Here is a 6,028-nt window from a genome sequence, read left to right as displayed (position 1 = left end):
CCTAGGCTTCAGTCTTTCAGGCTTTCACAGATGTAGCTGGTCCTATGGCACAACTTGGCCTCCTCTTGCTAAAGTTGCAAGATGAAATCCTTACAAAGCTTTGGGGAATAGATGTGTGGGAATATAGTGAAAAATATTTACCTTTTTACCTTTTCAGTTTTTGAAATGGTCAATAAGTTGGCATTGCCAAAAATAGTAGCGGACTGGGCCTTTTAATTTCGTGCTGCTGTGCTGTTGTTTAGATGGCCTTTTTAGAGCTGATAATTATGATGTGTTTCTGCTTTCCTTAAATTACTAAGTTGAGCACTTTTTGTGTTTTGGCCTCTTATTGCTCCTTTCTGAAGAAATGCAATATGAACTGAACGTGCCACCAGAGAAGAGTTGAAGTGTTTGCAATGCAAATCTCTCCTTACTGAGCCCCCTGGCTTTGTAGCGTTGATGTGGCTGCGCTGTATGTTGAACTGCCAAACGTCAAGGATAACTGCGCTCTCTCTCACCAGACATCCCCTCGGTCTCTTATGGCAGGCTTTTATTTTCTGTGAGCAGAGGTTACCTTCAGCATGGGTTTGCTCGTCCCGCTTGCTAGCCAGCGTGGTTACTTCTCGCTCGCTGTGGCTTTTGGTTTATGTCAACGTCTAGGGCTGTGGTGCTGCCAGTGCCTTTGTTTTTTCCCCAAGAGCACTGTGAGACATGTTATTTGACTTAACGTCCCAGCTCCGGGCACCAACTTTTTTCCTTCCCTCTTTCTTAGCTCAGCAGGTAGCAGAGAAAAGCAAATTTTAAGTGCTTTGGTATCAACTAAGGCCCAATACGATCTATAACCTTGGCTTTCCAAACCGCTCTCTCGTGGTTTCTCAGGGAAAAAAGTAGCGGGCTTGGGGGGCGACGCGGACGCGAGGGGGCGTCAGATGTGTCTCCAGGCTGCGCTGACGACGCCAGGCCGCCGCCGCGCTGCCCGGGCCCTACCAGCGGGCTGCGGCCCGCAGCCAGGGGCGGCGGCGGCGGCGGCGGCGCAGGGTGCGCGCACGGGCGGGAGGCGGCGGGGGCGGGGCCTGGCCCAGGCCCGGGGAAGTGTGGTGGTCACGTGGCGGGGTCACGTGGAAGAGGAGTCGGGCCCAGCAGCGGCAGCAGCAGCAGCAGCGGCCGCCGGCGCTCCGGTAGCGGTGAGAGACGGAGCCGGGCGGGCGGGCGGGCGGGCGGGGGAGGGAGAGGCGCGCGGAGCCGGGCGGGCGTAGGGGAGGCCGCCGCGTCCCGCCGAGGTGAGTGCGGGGAGAGCCGGCGGCGGCGTGCGGTGCAGGGCAACAGCGGTGGGGCGGGTGGGGGGTGCCCCGTTCCCCTTGTGCCCGGAGCAGGGTGTGGCGGCCGGGCCGCAGGTGAGGGGGCCGCGGCCGTGGGCCGGCTGGGCGCTCTGCGGGGCCGCGGCGGCTCCGGGGCTGTTTTTCTTTTGTTCCGGTGGGGCACCTGTGCGTGTGAGAGAGAGAGAGAAAGAGCGCCAGCCGCTGGGAAAGAAGTCCATTTTGTGCTGTGGTTACAGAACACCTTCTGAACGTATATACATCCTTTATTTAGCCGTTGCTCCGGCGTGCCTCATTCACAGCGACCTGGGCAGAGAGCCACAGCCCCCCCTCCCCCTTTTTTCTTTTCCCCTCCCTCCCCCAGCCAGTCTCAAAAACTAAAGGACAGGCGATTGGCTAGGAAACCTGATTTTTCCTTTCTTCCTGTAGTTCGGGATGCACCGAAATCTGGGTGCTGGGATGGGGAGATTCCTCTTCCTCCGGCTGCTGCCTCCCCCGGCGCGGAGCGGGGCGGGCGGCGGCCGTTGGGGTCCGGGGCGGGGCGGTGGCGGCGGCGGCCGTTGGGGTCCGGGGCGGGGCGGGCGGCGGCCGTTGGGGTCTGGTGCGGGTCGGCGGGTCCGGGAGCGCCAGGCTGCCTCCTGCATCACCTGTGACCCTCCGCGCACTGTCTGTGTCGCTGCTAATCTTATTTTTCCCTTTTTGCCTCCTCCCTCCTCTTTCCTCCTCCGGAGGGGGAGGGAAGACGGCTTGGAAATTTACCCGGTGGTATTGTAAAATTTGCCTAGCAAATGTAACTCCTTTACGTTCTTTTGTGTTGTGCCTTTACATCATGCGTTTCCATAAACGTCCACATGTGTACGTGTTTGAGCGCCCTGGCTTGCTAGAGGCTGGCTAAAAAGTGCAGAAATCATTTACCAGTTCAGTACTTAATTTTGAATTACACATTGACACATACAGTGGAAACACCTTTATGGGGCCAGATTGAAGGTCCGTCTAGCGCCATATCCTGTTTCTGAAAGTGCCAAATAGCAGATGCCTAGGAAACAGTATAACAACCGGGTGATCATGTAGTGAAGCTTTGGGAAACCAGCCAGGTCTCCAGCAGTTTGAGGTCAAGGGACTTCCTATGTTAGATGTGATGTTTAAGTATTTAAGAGCTTTTTTTTTCTTCCAGTACTTAGATTTACGTGCTTTCAAAAAACAAATAGACAGAAGTCTCTGAATAGAAAAAAATCTTTCTTTGCGTCTTTAAAAATATAATTGCAGTCAGGCAATTCCTGTAGGCACTTCCATTTTGCCAGGGTGGAATTTGCCTGTCCAAGGATTACTGCTTCATCAGCAACATACTGTGTTTTTAAATAGGTTAGGTAAGAGGCATGTACATCTGAGTTTTTGGCCTATATGGGAGCTGTAAAGAATAAAATTGTTTCCTAATGGCTTTACAGATAGGTTGTAAAATTTGAGACTTAGAACTTAAGATATCTGTTTTCAAGAAATAGGAGCTGCTGACATGAAGTTAACTAAATTGCTCTTATAAGGAAAGTTTGCCAGAGTTTGCCACGTTTTTCATAGGCAATATGAATGTCAAGCAAAGCAGAACTGCTGTTAAAAAAGTCTGAGTATTTCCTCCCTGGATGGAGCCTTAATTAGGAGGTCGTTGTCAGTTTTTGGACTGAAAGGAGGTAGTAGGTTGATATGTGTATATAGATAGATAGATATTTAAAAGATTAAAAACAGCTTAGAAAACTGACAGCTATAGTTGTTGTGAATGAGTTTCAGGGAAAGACTTTTTTTTTTTTTTAATATAGTACTTCTTGTCACTTCTAGCAACAGATTGACTACATGGGAATGAATTCCACAATGGATGTTTATTGTAAGACCCTTACAAAATATGCAACTATTCTTTAAAAAAAAAAATCTGCTCAGTTTGTGAACTATACTGAGCACATTATGGACAATCTAAAGTATTCATCTTTTTCAGTAAGTTAATGCATAGATTTTTAAATGGTTTCCTCGTAAACTTACACCAAGGAAATTGTTGCAATGTAATTCCCATTAGCCCATTAAATCATATTTTAATCACAAAATAATATTTGATTCAGCTGAACTTTCAAGTAAAATTGGTTTTGTTTATAACTATCCTCTAAAAAAGTTATAGTTCTTCTAAGATGTGTCAGTGCACGTGTTTATATAATTATTCGGTCATTGTCTGCCTGTGATCAATATAAGAAACTCTGTATAAAAGGGCCTAACAATAAGATCAGATGTTTGACTTCCATCCTTATGGTAAAAACACAAAGTCATATTTCTGTTTAGTACAGGTTTGTGTTACAAAATTTTAGTTTTGTTTAATGATGCATGAGGTCATTTTATATTGTACCTTCCATAGTCAGATTGGAAGCTAAGCTTGCGCTTTGTTAGGTAGAACAAAGTCTCTGCTTAATGGCAGAAGGGACCCTGCTGAAGACTTAACCCAATTCATTGATGAGTTAGAGAATGATTCAGGACAGGCCTCTGTTCAGGTGATTGAAGTAACAATGGTACATGCCCTCCAGTTCAGTTACCAAGGAGCGTGGCTGCTAAGAGAGTTTGTACAGATGTCTGTTGATATTTATTAGGGGGGGGAAAAAAAAAAAAAAAGGAGGGGGATTTTGAATGAGTTATTTGTATGGCCAGACATCCTCGTATCTCCTTGGTTTCATTCACTTTCACTCTTCCACGTTGCAGAGCTGATCATAGCTAGTGATTTGGAATCTTGCATTTCATTTTTTGACTGGAACCGTTTCTTTTTCATAAATGCCCCATTTTTGTAATCCGTATGGCAGCAGAACAAACCTCTAATACTAGTGGTGTGTTGTGCACACTCTTAAATGGTTGTTTTGCAACTACCTCTGTTAATTCTGGCGTTCAGATGATTATCTCTAACTATACTGTTGGTGCATTTTAATAGATAGCTTTAATTTGGGACTTGATCCTCTATATGGGATTGATATTTTGCAAAACAGGACAGAAAACTATTTATTTTGTTTTTAATTCAAGTGAATACATTAAAGCATTCTCATTTAGGCATAAAATACAGGTGAAGAAGTACACAATAGTTTTGATAATGGGGGGGCGGGGGTTATTATTTTGTTTGTGTGAGAACTCATTGTGAATGATACTTTCCAGATAGATACATAAGTTTATATAACTGAAGCTGTAAACCCTTTCCTGAAGGGAACGAAGCATTACATACTGTAAGGAAATGTTTGCCTGTGGTCTTAAAGGTGTAGTCAGGGATTTCAGTTGACTCCATGGAAAAACAGCATCTGCTTGCAGGCAGAGTAGGATCTAGACTCCAGTTAGATCTGTGTGGATTTAGATTTCTTTAGCACAGATCTGATGTCAACATTGAGGTCTGGGGGAAATGCAAATGTATTATGTTTTTCTGCCTAAATCTGTGTTCATGACTCAGTCCCTACTCCTGTGTGTGACTCTTACTTTGATCCATATATAAATATTTGATCTATTATTTCTATTTTGCCTTATGTTTTTAAACTCAAGGCTTTGTTTACATCCTTTATAGAACTTTAAAACTTTAATATTTCTTAAATGGCCTCTGATAATAGTTTTCACTTTGTACTTATGTTCATGAAAGACGTTAGTATTTGTCAGCTGCACATCAAATCCCTGATAGCTATAATATATCAAAGCTGGTCTGGACAGTCTCCCACTGGAAAGCTGGACTGTTTGTATAGCGTGGAGTTCCTATTTCATTTGTGATTACTACTTTCTGCATAGTTTCAGAGCTAGCAGATCCAGCTGAGAGTCATCCACTTTCCTAATATCCTGACTAGCATCCTGGGTTCAAATTCTCTCCAATGTCCTTGTCTAATGTAAAGTCCTCTTTACAAAAGATGTATTTGAGGATTAGCTCTCACATTAGAATATAAGAGATTTAGCACTTCTCAGTGCTAGCATCGGTCCATCCTGTCAGTTCTTCCTTTGCTTTGTACGTGTAGTGGAATAGATTTCTCTCCTTTGAAGATGTTCTTCTCATTACATATTTGCTGAAGTGAATATCTTGTCTGCTAAACGGATTTCTAAATAAAATCTTCAAGTATCTCTTGTTTTATTGGTTTGAATAATTGCAAAGTAAAATTTGGAAGGAGGCCAAAACCTGATCTATTTGCGTAGCCATTTAAAGAAAATTACTACAAATACTTTACCAATGATACTTTATCAATGGTACCTGCTCCATTTAAGCAGAAGGAAAACATAGGAAGGAGTAATAAATTTTGGAAACAATATGAAAGAAAAGGAAGCTTTCTGCCTGTATGTTAAGAGTACCGTAGAAGAGCAGTGGGTTTGAAGTTAATTAGCAAATGAAGTTGTCATGAAAAACAAAGGTTGGCTACCTGCTGAGATTCTGATGGCGTATAGTCTACAGGAGGCTTTTCAGTTGGAGAAAGACCATGGATAATGAAATTTTAAAATTGTGAGAGGAGAACTCTCATTTTTATTCTGTTTTCGAGCAGTATCTAGTACAGTGGGACCCTGATAAATTGGGCACCTAAGTATTGTTACTAATGTTATTACTGCTTGTACTTGATAAAGAACAGATGTCACTATTCTAATGGCATGGCAGAACAACTTCTAGGAAGTCCTTTCAGGTATAAATAATTTAAAAAAGATATCCCCAAAGGTCTACATGTTTAAAACCCAAATAAAAATCACATGCAAAATAGAGACAA

The 6,028-nt window shown here is 44.1% G+C and overlaps 1 protein-coding gene across 4 annotated transcripts in view; it reads left to right on the top strand.

Annotated features, from left to right (window-relative positions):
• The first annotated feature begins 1,065 nt into the window (after positions 1-1,065).
• The window catches only part of TULP4 (TUB like protein 4), a 170,402-nt gene continuing 165,439 nt past the window's right edge, over positions 1,066-6,028 (top strand). The window contains exon 1 of one of the 4 annotated variants that reach the window (XM_068938592.1): positions 1,066-1,163. The gene's annotated coding sequence lies outside the window, so the exon portion shown is untranslated. Of the gene's footprint in view, positions 1,164-1,185; positions 1,260-6,028 lie in introns of those variants that run through there. The other 3 variants (XM_068938593.1, XM_068938595.1, XM_068938596.1) reach the window with 3 other exon arrangements.

Source organism: Struthio camelus, chromosome 3 (assembly GCF_040807025.1).
Source record: "Struthio camelus isolate bStrCam1 chromosome 3, bStrCam1.hap1, whole genome shotgun sequence".
Taxonomy (NCBI): Eukaryota; Metazoa; Chordata; class Aves; order Struthioniformes; family Struthionidae; genus Struthio; species Struthio camelus.
This window is presented reverse-complemented; position numbering and strand designations above follow the sequence as displayed.